The sequence below is a fragment of the Mytilus californianus genome, unplaced genomic scaffold, assembly GCF_021869535.1.
Source record: "Mytilus californianus isolate M0D057914Y unplaced genomic scaffold, xbMytCali1.0.p SCAF_1, whole genome shotgun sequence".
Classification (NCBI taxonomy): domain Eukaryota; kingdom Metazoa; phylum Mollusca; class Bivalvia; order Mytilida; family Mytilidae; genus Mytilus; species Mytilus californianus.
The window spans coordinates 93,944,849-93,965,376 of record NW_026262581.1 but is presented as its reverse complement, the minus strand read 5'-3'; the positions used below and the strand labels follow the sequence as shown (position 1 = coordinate 93,965,376).

Sequence of the window (20,528 nt, the reverse complement as noted above, 5' to 3'; positions counted from 1 at the left end):
TGGGTCGGATGTATAAAACCCGGTCTGTTATTTGGTCTGTTAAGAGTTATGAATGGCAATGAAAATATAATTTGATTGCTTTATGGGGAGTTATCGGATCAAATGGATAGGCTCAAGACGAGTGGCTAAAATATACGGAAACAACACATGAACAATGAAACATAAATTTAGACAATGGAAATTGGAAATTGATAAAAATGGTTTCAAAAAGTGTAATATTAAAGTAATATTAATTTCATTCAAAAATGGTCGCATATATCATGTGAATTCTGTTTCGTTGTTATGAATGACACCAATTTGTTATCTATACATTGGTAACCAGTATATACATCATTTTTATAGTTCGTTCTTATGTTTTACTGTTATACCACTGTCCCAGGTTAGGGGAGGGTTGGGATCCCGCTAACATGTTTAACCCCGCCACATTATGTATGTATGTGCCTGTCCCAAGTCAGGAGCCTGTAAATCAGTGGTTGTCGTTTGTTTATGTGTTACATATTTGTTTTTTTTTCATTTTTTTTTATATATAAATAAGTCCGTTAGTTTTCTCGTTTGAATTGTTTTACATTGTCATTTCGGGGGCTTTTATAGCTGACTATGCGGTATGGGCTTTGCTCATTGTTGAAGGCCGTACGGTGACCTATAGTTGTTAATTTCTGTGTCATTTTGGTCTCTTGTGGAGAGTTGTCTCATTGGCAATCATACCACATCTGCTTTTTATATCAGAGATAAACGTCTTAATGTAACTAAACATCAGTAAGTAAAATATATTGGGATGCTAAAATATAAAGAATAGAGAAAGAATAATGAGAAAAATAAATAAAATGTAGAGAAAAGTGATATAACAATTTAAAGAATACAGATATAAACAACACCCCCAATCCGGACCCTCATGGTATAAACGAGAATCTGGATGGAGACGCAGAATATAGAATAATAGATAAGGACAGTAGAGAGTGATGCATTGCTAAAAAAGAGAGAAAAATAAAAATTGTTTAAGAATACAGACATGAACAGACTTTGTACTATTTAGACCCTCCAAGATGATTGTTAAAACAATTTTGGCATTTATTCCACATCTCCTTATTTTTAAATTAATAGTATAGACAACAATATCTATATATATGCTTTGCAATTTTTTTACTGTATATCACTTTATGTTATTTGAGACTGGAGTCCGATAAACATTGGCCTCCTGTCAACCGCTGAATCTGATAGCTCAGTAAATATTGTAAAGTGCAAACAAAACAAAATTTCAGGGGGAGGGGTGGTTGAAACAGTAACGGATTGCGATGTACTCAAATTGGTGACAAATGCTAGAATTTTACAAGCTCACAACTGCAGTACTCCTCTGCACTTATGTAGATAGGAACTAAACGGAATAAAATGAATTAAAACTTAAAATAATCAAATGTAGCTGCATTCGCTTCTTTCCATTTACTTCTTTAGAATGTTTTGTAAACAACATATGATTAAGTAATAGAACAAAAGAACCAATTGGATGATGCTGACGAATTAGGGTTTTACGTCCAGTGGCAAATATCATGTCAATATGAGAACGACAGCACGTTATATGTACCCGGTGTTGTATAAGACAGACACTTTCAGTCGGATTTTTTAACGTGCTTCTTTGAACAGACACAAAAATCAAGGCTGATTGAAAACGTTAATAAATTCATGCATATTCCAGCGGCCAATCCATATCACGCTATATTGCAGTGACACACCTTTCAATAAAATGCAAAGAAAGTCAAAATAAAAATGCTCTTACTACAAGGATACTGTTGCACCGTATTGTAATTTTTTTTTTACTCAAGAACATCTCATTCTTAACTTTTTAATCGGAAATTATAAAGGTTACAAAACTATTGTCGTGGCTAAATAACTCTTAACTGACACAATTTTAATTGTCCAACCCATTAACAGACTTTATTCCCCTAATAGTCACTAAAACGTGGTATTACTCACGTTATATTACAATTATGAAATATTTACTAATGCCAATTTATTTTTTAGAACCAAAGTACTATTTTGTGTTCTTTAAATGATATCTAAAATTGTTTGTTTCGCCTTTTATTAAAACAGTTGCTATGCGTATAAGCATAAATACCACATACTTGCGCGACGCCTTTTAGTTTTACTGAAGTTTGCGCAGACTATGAAATGTTTTTACAGGTGGAAAATGTTCTATGATAGATATCATTTTGTCAGACACTTTTCTTTTTTTTATTTGGTTCTTATAATATGCCAAAAATCTGTATATTTAACAGAGTTGAACATTTAAATTGTGCGTTTTACTCTTAACAGACGTATAACCGACCCGATTAACAGACCAACCGCCCATATAGCCGCATACTCAATATAAATTAACCGACCAATCTCTCGGTTAGCCGAGTGTCGGCCGTGGATATAATTGCCAAAAAATCAGGACAAATGTGCAACATAACCTGTCATCCAAATATTTTATGTAATAACAAATTATTGTCTAGTTCAGTACTTGTGGGAATTTTAGATAATTCTGTTGAATTTATTGCCTAAATCTTACTGTCATTTTAGAAAATGTCTAAAGTTTTCAGGCATTTTACAAAATGCCTTAATTGAGAAAATGCCTGTAACATATACACAAGATCACCAAAAAGTATTTCATATTCGGTCAAATCTTATTTTTTTATCAGATTTGATAATGTTACTTTTTTGCAAACTATTTATCTTATTAGACAATTCCGCTGAAATTAGCTATATTGGCACTGTCAATGACGGAATACGAATTCCAAAATTCGTATCTGCTATTTTTTCATATTTCCACGTATTTTTACATCCCTTATTTTCAAATGTTTATGTTTGATGTTCCTGGTGAAGGTAAATCCATAAAAGCGCTTCGGACGCACGAAATGTATATGTGCTATTATCATTTCACGCTATTATTCAGCATAAAAACGGGGGAAAGATACCAAAGGGATAATCAAATTCATAGGTCGTAAACGAGGGCAAAAAAAAAAAAAAACGAAAATCCACCAAAAGACAAACAACAGTGCGCAAAACACGACATAGAAAACTAAAAACTGAACAACACGAACCCCACAAAAACTGGGGGTGATATAAGGTGCTCCGGATGGGGAAGCAGATCTTGCTCCACATGTGGCACCCGTCGTGTTTCTCATGTAAGTACCAACCCGGTAATAAGTCCAATTCGGTAGGTCACATTCGAGGAAAAGAAGACAGAATTGTGAATACGACAATTGGAACATATCCGTCGTCATCTGTGAAACTGATATTCTAAAACGGTCAACTGGCTTGTGATGGCATCCGTAAAAATTACGAAGGGATGATTTCAACTTTACCACTTGGAACACTTGGCTTAAATGCTTCCTTGTCAGCAGCAATCCTCTATCAAGGAAATCATGATAGGAAATGCATACATGTATAAAAGAATGCGAAGTTAAAACCTCGTGACCGCTTTTTTTCAAGCAATTATTCAGGAGGTTTATAACTTTAGATTGATAGTGGAAAGACAGATTAAAATAAACAAAACACATGTAAACTATGCTGATATCAGGTTGTTGTCAGCAACCAATATATAAAACTGGTAATATCATCCAAGTGTATATCTACTGATTATACCACCACTATATATACGGTATTTGGAAGGCCATATATATATAAAGCTTTATTTATATAGAGCCTAGGTGGTCGAGTGGTCTAGCGCGTCGGGCACAGTGCAAGGCGATTTAGTGCGACGATATCTCAGTAGCATGAGTTCGAATCCCGGCCGGGAAGAACAAAAAAAAAATTGCTTCCGCAAATTTACAGATCTAACATTGTTGGGCTGTTGTTTAGACGAATTATATATAAATCTTACGGGGCATATATATATATATATATATATATAGATAGTGGCAAAAATAAACGGATAAAAATATAATGTATACTCTTTCATGAGCATCCTTTGTAATCCTTGGTCTGTGTCCTGAAAAAGTGTAATTGTTGGAAATGATTGAACCTATATATAAGTCAACATGTTATAATTGTTCGTTATCCATTGTTAGCGATGGATTTATAATCTACAGGCTGTGATAAAATAAGAGCTTCATTTTTGGAAAAAATAGGATTCTGTCATACACTTGAAAGTAAAGGAGCCGCGCTTTTATTGATGCTCATCATCTCAACGACACAGTGTTCAACATGGAGTAAAAGCTCACACTTTACTGTCTATATCAGGATCTGGGACTAGTCTTTTGGTCCAAGGTCGGAATATAGGAACATACGTTTACATATTTTTATCTTTACGAGTTTGGGTTGGGTAAGTGTTGCTTAATGATTATGCTTTCGTATTTTTTCTGTATATTTACTGTATATTTAATTAGTTCGAGAGATTCAACATTTGTATAACACAAATCATTTATTTTGTACGTTATTTATTATGACGCTGCTATTTTAGTATTAAATCAATCGAAAGGTAATTCGACCAATATAAGTATGTAAGAAAGTAGGACTTCACAACAAAGTACTTTAAACTTATTTTTTCATCTAGAATGGGAGAATGAAAAAACCCGACTACAGTTCCCTCTGTCGCATTGACTTTCGTTGTTACTTATCCCGACTTTAACTCTAGAAGCAACTTCAGTATTAGACCGGCACCTTAATGTCAAAAGAAACGTTTTTACTCTGTCCACTTTTTAGCAGCATTATACTAACTTGCGTAGGTGGTATATATTACTCCTTTCACGTGACATGCTGCCAAGGAGATGTTGTTCAGTCGTCTTCAACTTATGGGAAATAGAAAAGAAGATAATCAGTCAATGTCTTATCGGACAACGCCCTTGTCCATTTTGAAACAACCACAGGACTGCATATTCAATTATAAAGATACTTTGACTCACCATGACAAATTCTTATTGCCTGGTGATAGTATTTTGGAGATGGTTCTCTTTCAACTTTTTTTTTTATCAAGTCTCCGAGTAATTTTTTTCTCTCAGAATTCCGGAACTATAATCGGCTGTCATAAAAATATAAGGTTCGACACAGCAACAGGTTCTACAGCAATTTCTCTGAAAAATGCTCGTACCAAGTCAGGAATATGTACCCAGCAGGCACACAACGTTGAACCAACGTTGAAAATATGTTGAAATTTGGTTGTAGCGTTGATCAACGTAAAATCAACGTTGTATCAACGTCAATCCTATCAACGTTTAAATCACGTTGTTGAATCAACGTTGATCTGTGGTTAGAAATATCAACGTTGAACTTTCAACGTTGAATCAACATTGATTTGAGTTGATGCCTTCAATGCTTTAATTGGTTGAAAATATAACGTTGATAAAAGGTTTAGTTAAGGTTGATGACTTTAAGTGTCGACCAAAGTATCATTCAAGATGAGATTGAACCAACTTTGTATAGTCCTTTTAGCTAAAATAATCACTTTTTATTTATATTGGTTTACTGATGTTTTTGAATAAATTCAGTTATTACTGTTGCATATATAAATTAATCTTTAAATTGCGATAAAAATATTATAATTACTCGAAACGGATATCTTTTTCTGATTGGCGCATGCGTATGAGGCCGACATTTCAAATTTATTTGCGCCAATTTGATTATCACATCAAGTTAACAGTTGCTCTCAGCAGTGCAAAGTAAGTATAATTTTCATTTATTGTTTGATTTGATATAACTGATAATTTAATGTATACAATTGTGTAGCTGTAACTATATGAGTATAGTGATTTAAGCAGATCAGAAATAATTTATAATTATACACGTAGTTGTCATATTCCAGCAGATAAGATACACACATATTGTTTAGGTCTCTGGGAACATCAATGTTGACCTTAAGATATATTTGTACATTTATTGGGTGAGGCAACTTATTATGTAAAGACTTGAAAAAGGGGGAGTGTGTTTATGAACAATTATTAGGTAATTAAAAACAAAATCGTATGGCAAAGAATTCTATCATTGCAGATATTGGGAGGGTGGAGTCAAAATATATCATGGAACATCGGATGAAATTGAAGAATTTATTCGTCTTGCAAATAATGATGATCAATTATTGAAGTTCACATATGTTCTTTTACATGTTTTATATGTTGATATAATTAAAAGTCAAAGATTTACAACACATGGCATTCTTGACCTCGCAACACATTTAAAACAAAGAAATTCTTTTCTCTGGGTCAGAATTAATAGATGTCACTCACAGCATGTATTCTGAGGATTTATTAATGAAGCAGTACGGCAGATAAGAAACATGTGTGACCATAACAAATTAATACACAATGATCTGACTAATTTCAAAGTGGTTTATATGATAACGTCGAAAAAGATGTTCTTTCAGTTGACCGTATTGAATTATTACAGCGCAAAAAAAAATCAAGGAAATAAAAAATATTCCTTTAGTTTCAATATCTAAACTTTATCCATATGCATGTTAACGTAAACTTAAATAAGACGTAACACAAAAGACGTACTGGAATTTATTGAAGTTTGAAGAAAAATGTAAACACAGGTTCAAAGTTGAACTACTTCTTGCGTTTAGCAACCATGCCGAAAGTATCTATTGATGAAGAATTTAGATGTAAAAAGACATATATATTAATATAGTTAATTATACGGGAATTATATTTATTTTGAATTATATTAAAGTCAAGCATCTTAAGATGACCATCCAAAGCTTTATATATCTGCCGAAACACTAAAAAAAAGTATATATAGGGGCATTCTTGTATCTTAAGAGGAGTGACTGTCAAGATCTCGGTGCTTGTGGTGCATTATTGTTTCGCAAGATGAGTGACTGTCAAGATCTTGGTGCTTGCGGTGCATTTTTGTATCTCAAGATGAGTGACTGTCAAGATCTCGGTGCTTGTGGTGCATTGTTGTTTCTCAAGATGAGTGACTGTCAAGATCTCGGTGCTTGTGATGCATTATTGATTCTCAAGATAAGTGACTGTCAAGATCTTGTTGCCTGTGGTGCATTATTGTTTCTCAAGATAAGTGACGGTCAAGATAAATAAAATTGAAACCCCATTAGCGTATTCTGAGATCTTCAAACTATAATTTAGGATTAAAATTAGTTATAATTAAGATAAAATAAAATTGATTCTCAGAGGCAGAGCTGGGGACGGTGCCGGGCACCCCTTTTGAGGGAAAAAATGGTTGATTATATAAGGAATCAATGAAACATGACTGGAGCGGCCCCCCCTTATGCAGTCAGTGGACCCCCTTATGAAAATTTCTGGATCCGCTACTGATTCCAGAATCTTGTTGGATTATGGAGGACAAATTTAACGTCATGCTACAATAAAAATAATTGAACCATAAGGTTTTCAAACAATTTATGAAAGGTTTTGGAAGTCAAACTTTTGTAAGCGTTTCACACATATGATTTTTTTTATTTTCAAGTTAAAGAGGAAGTTGACAATTTAGAAATGCTGCACATAATTTTTTTTTTTTTGTAGATGTCCGAGTTACAAATAAACCCGTGTCGGAAATAACATATTACCGGGTATAAAGAATAAACATGCCTTCGGTGATTCAAGTTAGTTTGAAATAATAAGAGGTGAGTATTGACACAATATATATCATTGTTTTTCCATATTACAAATTGTGTGAGATTTTGTCACTTTGTCTCTAAAATCTTTGTTTTTTTTTTAGAAATATTTTTATTTTCTCATGTCTGAACTCAAGTTAAAAAAAAATCATGGTCGCTCTCAATAGATGTTTAAAGAAATAACAATAGCATTGCACAGAGATTATTAGGGCCCCGCCAAATGGCGGACGCCCTATAGTGATCAGTCTGTCTGTCCGTCTGTCCGTCCGTAACACATTGTGTCCTCTCTATATCTAGAGAACCGTTATGATTTCAAAGTTTATACTTGACATGTATATCAACCAACACCAGAGGGTGTGTCATAATGTATGTACAACTTCCTAGGTCAAAGGTCAAGGTCAAAAACTTTGGTTTCAGTTGAGAACCTCATGTCCTATGGTAAAGATCGTGTCCGCTCTATATCTTGAGAACCGTTATGATTTCAAAGTTTGTACGTGACATGTATATTAACAAACACCAGAGGGCGTGTCATAATGTATGTACAGCTTCCTATGTCAAAGGTCAAGGTCAAAAACTTTGGTTTTAGTTGACAACCCCATGTCCTATGGTAAAGATCGTGTCCGCTCTATATCTTGAGAACCGTTATGATTTCAAAGTTTATACTTGACATGTATATAAACCAACACCAGAGGGTGTGTCATAATTTATGTACAACTTCCTAGGCCAAAGTTCAAGGTCAAAAACTTTGGTTTCAGTTGATAACCCCATGTCCTATGGTAAAGATAAAAAAAAATGTAATGCACATTATTCACAGCGGGGCCCACAGAGATGGCTCCCATCTCAATGATATCTAGTTTGTTCACATATAATAGTAGTATTCTTTATTAGAGCTGCATAATGATATTTACGAAGTTATGATAAAGATAGCACAATATGTTTTTTTCTGTTGCAGATGCTGTAGTTACAAGTGACTTATGTGCAACAGAGACCACAATATGGAACTACTGTGCAAGATACCTAAAATATGCCCCTGTTATATCTGGGAATGTGTCTAGCAGAAGGACTAAACTTTTAAATAAAATTAATTGTTCAGTTTGTGTTTGTTTAAAATTGTAAGATGCATATGTGAGCAACTTGTTATATAATTACTGTTTTATGTCACAAACATATTTTGTGTATTAACAGAATAGTTATAAGCACAACAAGATCCTGTCTATAAAGAAAAATAAAGTTACAAAAATGTATGCAAACTGACACTACAATAAAGTTTCTGATTATCTATGCCTGGTAAGGTTAACATGGTTAATAAATTGTTCCTGTTCTTCTTGTCAAGTCTTGAATAATAAACATCAGATTCAGAACTGAGTGGTCTCCTTACCAGTATTACCGAAACAAAGAGAAAGACTTATTTTCCACTTGATCATAAAATGTAAAGAAATTTAAAAAGGGAAATATTCGAACAGGCAGAAATTTCAATGACATAAATATTGAATTCTGCAACAGACTACATGTGTACATCAACCACCGACGCATGACTACTCCCACTTAGTACATATAGTTTTGCGATAGTTTTATTACACATAAAATGGTATTGATGGATATAATAAGGGGTAATGATTTCAGCTGTTATCAAACCTCAATTTAACCAATGTTCAACATCCTATTCTCAACATTGACCACATTTCTAGTTTCAACTTAAATTAACCCTAAAACAGTCTACCTGGACCCAAATCCTACCTATTTTCAACATACACTGACCACAGTTCAACCAGCTTTCGACCTGATTTCAACATACACTGACCACAGTTCAACCAACATTCGACATGTTTTCAGCATACATTGACCACAGTTCAACGAGCTTTCGACCTGATTTCAACATACACTGACCACAGTTCAACCAGCATTCGACCTGATCTCGACGTACACTTACTACAGTTCAACCAATATTCGACCTGATTTCAACATACACTAACCACAATTCAACCAGCAATCGACTTTTTTTCAACATACACTGACCAAATTTAGACCAAAATTCAACCTATTTTCATCGTTGAAAGCTAACGTTGAATCAACGTTATGTTTTCAACGTCATATCAATTTTCAATCCAACACTACTTTTCAACATTGATTCAACGTTGAAATCTGACGTTTATTCAATGTTGAATCAACGTTGTTGTGCCTGCTGGGTAGTCTCTTCCTGTTATTTTCCGTTTTCATTGGATGTTTAAGAACTGTTCACTGTGAAACCTTTAAAAATTACCAACAGCGTATGCAAAAGCTTCTATACAAATTTCATAAAATCCATTTAAAATGTGAGAAGAAAATTTACAACATAGACTCCATTTACGTTCAAAAGCATTCGTTTCAGACCTTTCGGAAAAGCTCCTGTGTAGAATTCATTAACACATATAAGTGCTTATAAGAGGATTTTGCCAAAGTCTACAGAAATGTTTGACCTGCATTCACCTAAAGGCCAAAGTGAGACATTTTTGCCTTAGTTTTATTCAAAGGGGGCTACGTCCGATGGATACACGGTGTTGTGATTGCAAATTGCCTTTATATAATCAACTTTCATTTCATGTTAAATGCTGTTCTTGGTTAACTTTTACTTTCAACATTTATATGTCGAATAAAAATGCATGTACTTTAAATGAGCCATCTAAAAGTACAAGACAAGTAATTCATTAAATCTCTATTAAACTGGAAAATCAATGTAAAATTATATGATTTGAATATTTCATAAATATATATTATGATAAAACAACCATATGTTACTTATAAATAAATTCTTAAAAAATATTTCAAATTATTTTTCTAATGCAAACTGTTGTTGATTAAAGCTTTTGAACAGCTGCCGTTGTAATTACATATTTTACCGAGGAAAAAATATCGTTTTTAATAAATTTATAATCTGATTTGAATTATATCTACCGAAAATTAAATTCGAGTTATATTTAATGCATTATTAAGTTGTAATTTATGGTTGTTTGCATTTAACGTTTACCGTGAGTCAACCTTATCGAATGAATGGATAAATATTTTGTTCAAATTGATTTCACAGCTGAAGGGAGGGAGCAAGGATTGTTGCACTTTTTTTTTAAAGGGAAAAGCAATGTCCATGCCCCCTTCCTTCATATACTAAATTCTGAAAAATAAAGCATTTTGTTTAATTTCAATCTCTTTTTAATGCAAAAATTGTAGCCTTGCGTTCTAGAACTGATTCTTTAAAAGAGGGACGAAAGATACCAGAGGGACAGTCAAACTCATAGATCGAAAAAAAACTGACAACGTCATGGCCAACAATAAAAAGACAAACAGACAAATAATAGTACAGATGACAACAAAACATAGAAAACTAAAGACTAAGCAACACGAATCCCACCAAAAACTGGGGGTGATCTCAGGTGCTCCGGAAGGGTAAGCAGATCCTGCTCCACATGTGGCACCCGTCGTGATGCTCATGTTATTACAAATCCGGTAAATAGTCTAATTCGGTAGGTCACATTCGTGGAAAGGGAAGGGTATTGTAGTTACGACATAAGGAACATATCCGATAGCATCTGTGAAACGGTTATTCCATAACGGTCAACCAACTCGTGATGGCGTCCGTAAAATTTACGAAGGGATGATTTCAACTTCACCATCTGGAACTCTTGGTTTAATAGCTTCCTTGTGAGCAGCAATCCTCTATCAAGGAAATCATGATAGGAAATACAAGCCCGTGAATATCGTATCAATTGGGAGATATATACTCCGTATGCAGGCGCTGCTGGAATGTTGCTACATAGAAATGGAAAGTTCACAATTGGGAAGCTGAAATCATTTAGTTGTATGCATGAAATAAATGTTAAAAACAGGTTAAAAGATGCTTGAATTGGTACTGATCTTTAAGCAGGAATTTTGATTGTGGACAGCTTAGAAAATTGCGTAAATGTGAAAAATGTCGATGAAACTGTATTTAAACAGTGTCCCTATTTTTCGCTTACTTTTCATGGTTTAAAAGTTGTACTAAAAAGAAAAGACTGTTTGTATAAAAAGGTAGTTTTACGGTAATTCCAAAACCAAGCCTTCATAATCATGACAGTGGTTCTTCACCCTGCAATTGGGGATGCGCTCTAGCAGGACCATTGATTGGTAAGCAAAAACTCGAACAGTAAAAACAGGCAGACATATTTAACAAATCATAAAAATAATAGCCGAGTTAAAAAAAATTATAAATGATTGGAAATGATTATATCTTTATGGATTGTTTTCTTTTAACCCATTGGAAAAGTTCTTCTGTTGTGTAATTGATTTCATTTCTTACAATCGACCCAAAAGTGGTAACTGATGCAGATACTAATAGTTTACTAGTACTTTGTTAGTATATGTACTACTAAGAATATTGATTTACGTTTGAGTGACTAGATAGTTCTAGAATTACATTCACTTACTAAGTACTAAAACTTGAAATAATTTGAATGAATGTATGCTTTTGAAGTTTACCTATGCAAGTTTGTCCGACGGGTTTATTGTTATACATTTACAATTACACAAACTTGCAATGGTTATATGTATTTTAATGTGTAATGGTGAATGTTATTTGTAAGTTATAAGTGCTTTAAAGTCGGTCCTGAATGGCTAATATAGAATTGATGTTGATATTGTATGTTTTGGGAGCAAAAGGAAAAACAATCAGTAAAAGCAACTGTAGCTAAATATGTTCTTTTTTTTATAACAAGAAATGGAACGACGGCACATAATTTTGAAAAGCAGGGTCAAAATTTGTTCCCTACTGCAGGGAGCCAGGTAAGGTATCCACTGTTGTCAGTTGAATACGTTCGGGCCATAATTCACTTTGTTACACGTACGCTAGAGGTACGCGTAACAGGTCGTTCACGTATCCTAGAGGTACACGTAACACTTTGTTCACGTACCCTAGAGGTACACGGAACACTTTGTTCACGTACCCTAGAGTTACGCGTAACTAATTGTTCACGTACCCTAGAGGTACACGTAACTGTTTGCTCACGTATGCGGAATAACCTTTATACCCTATGCACAATGAACTCGTCTGCTGGAGAATACCCCTCTACATTACTAAAAGTAGATTCATAAATTTCAATTAATAATATAACGGTGCTAAATTTAGCATTTTGTCGTTCAAAAAAATATACTGTACAGGTTAAACAGCACGTTACTTAAAATAGATTCATAAATTCCAATTAATAATATAACAGATATAGCCTTTTTAAGAAGTCAATACGGGTGGTTATATATCGACCTTGAGGAGCATATCGACTGAGGTCTGCGTCCTTGGTCAATATATTCTCTCTGCCGATATAAACCCGTATCGACTATTTACAAAGGCTATATTTGTTGAATATGATTAGCTTCCATCAGGAATATTTTGCTAAAAAATCAGGAATATTGGGTGCAACATCCTACAGATTTTGTAGTGAAATAAAAGACCCTTCAAAATGTAGCTTTCAAGTAGACATACTGTCAGAACTGAATTGTTTCTTCATGTGTGATTATCTTTTATCTGTGATAACGAAAACCTGCAAATTTTGGCAAAAATCTATATAATCGGGTTTGATTGGATAATGAAATGATGTTCACACAGATAATCGATTATTCAGGGAAAGGACTGACAGGTTTTCTGTTAGCTGCACGAATAAACAGTTACGCGTACCTCCAGGATACGTTAACAAACTGTTACGTGTACCTCTAGTGTACGTGAACAAAGTGTTACGTGTACCTCTAGGGTATGTGAACAAAGTGTTACGCGTATCTCTAGGGTACGTGAACGACCTGTTACGCGTACCTCTAGCGTACGTGTAACAAAATGATTTATGACCCGAACGGCCCTTCATAGAATACTACTGGTCAAGAAAAAAATCAGAAACAGCACTCCTAACTGGTCGCATGAACTTACTCCATTAACATGAATTGAAATCCGTATTTGTTTTAGAAGTCAGACCATCAGAATGTATTTTTGTATCCCTTGCTGTTTAAAGAAGTAAGAACTTTCTCGAATTTGAATATATCAATTTTTCATTAACGAAATTACAAAAAAATTTCGAATGAGAATTAACAAATGATATTTTTTTTTTGCAAGAATCACAATATATTTACTAAGATGCTGCTATTGTCTGTAAACGTTTTTGAAGGTATCCACAAGTCTGTGCTATCTGAAACCCTGTAAAAGTAACTTTTATATTAATGCAAGGTTACAATAGAATGTATTCCAGCAAACCGTACAACACCAGGTTAGGGGTAGGGTTAAGCGCTCACAAACATGTTTAACCCCGCCATATTCTTTATATGCCTGTCTCAAGTCAGGAGCCTGTAGTTCAGTGATTGTTGTTGGTTCATATCTGTTATATTTCGGGTCAAATTGAAGATGATTTCTTTTTGGAGTAAACTAGTATTAAATGAAAATAAACTTAGCAGTACTTTAAACAAGTTAATGCTATGTTTAAAAAGCAATCATGTAGTGAATTTCAAGTGGATAAACCACATAGAATCTATATTTAATGAGTTAGGCATGAGCTTTATTGTTTTAAACCAGTTTGCTGTATACGAAAAGGCTTTAGTAAAACAAATTTGGTGTGATAGAAGTTTTCATGTCAAAGTTAGACCTTTTTAAACCAGTGACTCATATTATAGTAAGTCAGTATTTTGTTTGAAATTCATGACATAGACATCAACTAACTGGAGCTGGACGGTAAGTATTACTTTTTATTTCACTGCACTCACTCAATACTAACATCTTTTCAAGCAATTTGTTAACATAGTTTACCAGTTGACCAGTTTGTTGGAGAAGAATTTAAACTGCAATTTTGTAAACTGTTATAGCCATTGCTATTGAGATAGCCATTGCTATTGAGATAGCCATTGCTATTGAGATACCCCAAAGCCCACTGAATAAGCACAGTAATAGCCGACTATACGGTATGGGTTTTTCTCATTGTTGAAGGCCGTATGGTTGCCTATAATTGCTTACATCCACTTCATTTGAACTTTTGGGGATTGCTGTCTCATTCACAATCATACCACATCTCCTTAAGTTATAAAATGTACACACCATAGGGCGCGACAAAAGAAACATCGCCATCTTAAAAAGGGACGTTTGTTATGGCGAAGTATGTCATCACGGAACAAGGCGAGACATTGTATATGCCACTGGAAAATAGAGAATATGTTTGATTGGGACAAAGTTTACATATCACAACCCACCTACGGACCTTTGTTAGCATACTGATATCGAACATTCTGCCTCAACAAGGTTTATATGTAAAACATTAAATCTCCGTTCTGAAAGGAAGGAAGGATATTTATACATTCAGCACAGCTTAATTTGGCTATATTTTAGGTCCTTTATGGTTTGATCAGCATTTTAAGCTTTGTATTATGTTTTAGATTTTAAGATATTTTGCCTCGAGCATCACCGAAGAGACATCTGGTGAAGTAAAAGTGGTATCGTTAATGTTATTAATATAGATTAATATTTATTTGTATGCCGCATTCACTCTTTGGGTTTGTATTCTAACTAAATGGTAGTAAAATCATGTTTTCTTACATGTAGTGAACTCAACCACGTACTTAAATGTAAATGGCTGATTTGTCACTTGTGGAGCAATAAACAACTTACAAATATCTCAAGATTTATTGTTACTTTATAATATCAATTGGATCAAAATTTAAGTAAAATCAAAAATCAAAACGGAAATTGTGTTATCAATATAAGTATATTCTCAATGAAAAATCAGTTAGTATGCCGTATTTAGACCGAACGATATATTTCAAGAAGTATTTCTCTCTCTCAAAATTAAGACATATCTGAAAATTTTAATTGTAAGTTAGATTTTACACTACTTTTAACATTACGTATCGTTTATTAGTTTGAAAAACTATCATTATCAAACCAATATTGATGGTATGCTATTGCGATGAATATTGACGATTTCAAAGGTAGGCATTTACCCCCATTTCGCTATGACCATCGCAAATGACAGGATATTTATTGATTCTTAAAAAATGTTTTATTCTTAATTAAGAACAAAATAATGTTGCGGAAGCGAAAAAGATACTGCAATAGTAAAATAAAATGGTTTATCATAAGCTTTTGTTGAAACTACCTCGGTATTGGAAAGAACCCTTTGATCCGCACCTTTTCAAACACACAATATGAATAATAATTATTTTTTCGAATTATTTTTTGATAAAACAATCACCGTAATTGAATACAACTCCTCTTACAAACATAGACAATAAGACCTGACTTCGGTCGTCGATCTATTACTACTTTTTGTAAAATCTTAGACTACCCCAGAGCCTATCGAACAAGTTAGATCAAAGTTAGTCCGAATCTTCTTCAAAGTACTTACATAAACCCTTGACAACTAATGGTGCTTTAGTTACTGAGACAAAGAAGGAGAACTAGTAAGAACACCAATTTGTTCATTCTTTTGTTCACACCTGACATGAATCTTCATTTAGTTTTCTGTTTAAATCATGTTCAATGATTCCACTAGCCTTTTCTCTGTTCAATCATGATTTCCCATTTGAAGTTTAAATTTTTTAATATTACATGGGAATTTTCAGTGTTTTATTTAAATTTCCTTACTATGTTGGAATAACTGTCCATTGACACTCCATTGAAGAATAATTCGACATGTAGTGATTGAAAACATTATTTCATACCAAGAATTTTATAGCGGAATCGTTAACAAAGGTAAAAGATATCAACAACTGTATTTTTAATCCTACCGTTCTGAATAACGTTATGAGTAAAGGTGAAGGTATGTTGTACTTAATTCTCGTTTGTTTTGAGAATTGGCAGTTTAAATATCTGATTGTGCACAAATTAATACAACAAATCATTTTACATGTTAACTTTTTATAATTTTTAAGCGTTATTTGCTTTAATCGATTTTTTAAAATCTTACAGGCAAGCTGTCCAAAAAGGTGAGTATCAAATAAAGACAATTCTTCTGTTGTTGGCGAGTTGCGACATTTCTGAACTAAAGGTATTTTAATTTTTAATTTTCAACATGCGACTATGTCTAAATCTGAAGTTGAATTACTGATAGTAGAAACATATTGTGATATATATGAGCTAACAGAGGTTGAATATGTTTGTCCCATATGTAATTTTTTGTATATTTGTTTAAAAACCCATGACCGATCAAGACAAGAATGGTATGTTCTTAGCGAATCTGCTAGTAACCTGATGGCATAATGAACAAGCTACCAATCATGTGATGTTATGATGAATAAGCTACCAATCAAACGATGTCATAATGAATAAGCTACCAATCATGCAATGTCATAACGAAAATGCTTCCAATCATGTGATGTCATAATAAATAACCTACCAATCATGCGATGTCATAAGGAATAAGCTACCAATCATATGATGTCATAATGAATTAGTTTCCAATCACGCGATGTCATAATGAATAAGTTACCTATTATGTGATGTCATAATTAATAAGCTACAAATTATGTGATGTCGTAATGAATAGGCTACAAATGAGGTGATGTCATAATGAATAAGCTACCAATGAAGTGATGTCATAATGAATAAGCTTCCAATCATGTGATGTCATAATGAATAAGCTACCAATGAAGTGATGTCATAATATATAAGCTACTAATCATGTGATGTCATAATATGTAAGCCACCAATTATGTGATGTTATAATGTATAAGCTACAAATTATGTGACGTCATAATATATAAGATACCAATTATATGATGTCATAATGTATAAGCTACCAATCATGCGATGTCATAATGCATAACCTACCAATTACAGCACCTGAAACTATTAGTATTAGTCAAATACCCCAAAAATTTAACCCATATGTTGTAAAAATTAGTTTAACCACCTGGCTGAGAATTGCTTATAAGAGTTCACAAAATTATGAGGAAACGTATATTTGTCTTTTTTTGGGAAACTAAAAAATGTACAGAATAATTTAGGTTATGATAAGAGATTACTTCCATGGAAGGTAAAATTAAGTATGAGATATAAATAAACTCGTTATAGACACAATTATATCTTTTTTCAATTTTGAATAGCTTCATCTTTATATAATAAATAACTGCTTTAATTTAGAGAGAAGATGCGGGTTTCTTGATTGTAGCAGTCATGTATTTACAATCTGACAACATGATGACTTGCTCTTTGATGTTCCTTTGTTGCAGTCACATTAATCATAAAGGATTGAAAAATATCAAAGAAATAAAATATTTTAAAATGAAATATGTCTTTTGTATCGCGGTGAATACTTCAAAATCCTCAAAACAAATATCACTGGAACCAAACTAGGAGACAATTTGTCGTATGAGTTTTATATTTGAATAAATGTTAAATCAGAGCCTTGAAATATTTGTCATTTTGAACTTTCATGAATGTTAATTTCATTTCGACGCCATAGTTACGATTTTATTCATCCGATGTTTATTTCAATTCTACATTACCGCCCAACGAAATTATTCGAATGTCAATAAAATTTTCTTTCTCTTCTATAATTTTCATCTGCATGGTCGAATTTCATCTTTTCTCTATAATATCAAATAATAATGAATTAGAATAAAAAGTAGTTGAGTTGATTAAGAATGCAAATTTAGAAATAAAATTGCTGATTTCGTCGACGTTTAATTCCTTTTTGCCACGTCCAAAATCCTTCGAGATTAATTTTCATTACTTTTCATGAATATATAATTTTCATTCCCCTCCTTTGTCAGTGACTCTTAAAATTGGAGACGCATCGATTCAAAATATCATGTATATCAAATTCCATAAACTAAATATGTATCTATATAATAAATTGCTCTTCTGAACGATGGTTTCACTTCAACCAAAACATTCCCTTTTTCCAATAATTACCAATTCGATGACGGGCAATTCATATTTTTGTTACAAGATTGGTATTAAATAGTCAAAAGAGACGACCATAATTAATAAAGGAATGTATACCTCCCCGAAAGGTTATTCTTAGAAAATTGCAATTTTCGGAAGGCATTAATATGTCGTGTCTTGAAAGGGAATAGACTTTAAGAATGCTGATTGCTATAAATTTACCCGCTGTAGTTTTGATATGTCGTACTTTCAATTCCTTTTTAATGGTGCGTGTGTCGTAGGATTAAATCTAATTAACATACTGAAAATATCCCGAAAACTTTGGTTTCAGTCATATTTGCTACGTAATCTCCACGGCGCTTGTTGAGAGAATACCAAGATTCGTGCATTTAAAAGAACCCGTGAATTAACTCTCCGTGAGCGGTCATTTATTACAAATATAGCAATTTGCAAAATTAAATAACATCACTTCAAGATTTCAATTTGGAAACTTATTACATTGTCCATGAGACTAATAGGTAGACATTGAACTTTATAGGAAAGTACATGTAAGACATTTTTATGGTGTTGAATAAAGTAAAATTTATCAAAACTACCACAGAAACATATTACAAGTGTTGCTTGTATTCAGTTAGTTTGCTATATATAAATATAGCTTTTGGGTTGCTTCCGCCAATCAAAATTACGGAATCGTATGAAACTTCGATGAAATGTTTCGTACGATTCCGTAATTTTGATTGGCGGAAGCATTCCAAATATTCTATTTCCGCATAAAATGCAACATCTATGACTGCATGTGCTCTCTTTGTCAACATTAAAACAATGCATAGAATTAAAGTAAGCAGAATGCTGTACAGGTGGAAATATTTTACAAAGATAGAATAACAATAGTATATGTTTAAAAACTTTATCAAGAACAAGGAACAAAGCCTGCATTTTGTCTCAAGTATTCAAATAGCCTAAAGACATAATTCGGAAATTGAAGACCAAATTAAAAAAAATATACAACCTTTTACCAGCCTACCGCGCCTTTACTGCTGACCATACTATTCTTAACTCGAATACGTCCATCTTGCCAAGATGTGGACTTTGGATAGATATTTCTCCTATGTGAAAAATTATAAATCGCCACTTCGATATTGTAAATAACTATATACGGTAGACATACATAATTGTATGGTAAGATCATTCCAGCTTTAGAGGATACATATTACCCGCCAAGTGGCGCATTTACAAATTTTAGGACTTTGGAGCATCATATTTAACAAACGACGTTTTATACTGAGTTCAAGAAACAAAACCTTATAGATATTAATCATGGGTGAAAAAATATAAATCGGCTCAGATAAAGTTATATACGATAATAAAAAAAAAATATTAACTAGTATTAATATATCTTCAGAAGACACATTTTAATTGATTTTTGTCTTTGATTTCATTCCGATTATGCCAGTGGTCACTACTATATAATTTTATTAAAACAATCTACTGGTTCAAATCAATAGAACGTTTAGTTTGAAAACATTAAGAAGGCGCTATGATCTTATTAAGTTAGGTATTCTCATTCCGGGGATAATTTTGTCTAAGTCAATTTAACGTCCAACATCAAAATGTCGATTTCATAAGAACAGAGATTTTTTCACATATGATTTATTGCCAGAGCCTCTTAAACTGACCAGGCTTTTTTCACAACGAAATCAATTTCATATAAACATTTGACAAGTGATACATTACTGCTGGACAAAATCTTGTTTTCTTATTCGCAAGAAGCACGACATATTATTGCTGGCTGGATGATAGTTTAATAATCCTCATTTCCTCAATGTGGGACCAAATTTGAATAATGAATAATTTCATACATATATAACCCATAACAATCTATACTGAAAATTCCAATATAACATTACAAATATTAGTATTTACAAGGAAATGCTGACTTTATGTCAAATTTTGAGTCAGCTATTGTCAAGAAATGTTTTCTTTAACAAATAAGGCTTATGTAAAATGTTTTTTATTTGTATCAATCTAACTGTGATACATAAATCATACAAGAAATACATTTATTCCAACGTTTTATATCATGAAACATTATTCGAAACTAAGTTTACGAAACAAAAGCGGAACCAT

At 33.0% G+C, this 20,528-nt stretch overlaps 1 long non-coding RNA gene across 1 annotated transcript; it reads left to right on the top strand.

The window, feature by feature from the left end:
• The first annotated feature begins 7,463 nt into the window (after positions 1 to 7,463).
• On the top strand, positions 7,464 to 8,638 carry LOC127710981 (uncharacterized). Its single transcript, XR_007986433.1, has 2 exons — positions 7,464 to 7,555; positions 8,499 to 8,638. It is a non-coding gene; the product is annotated as an uncharacterized LOC127710981 (long non-coding RNA).
• The last annotated feature ends 11,890 nt before the right edge of the window (positions 8,639 to 20,528 follow it).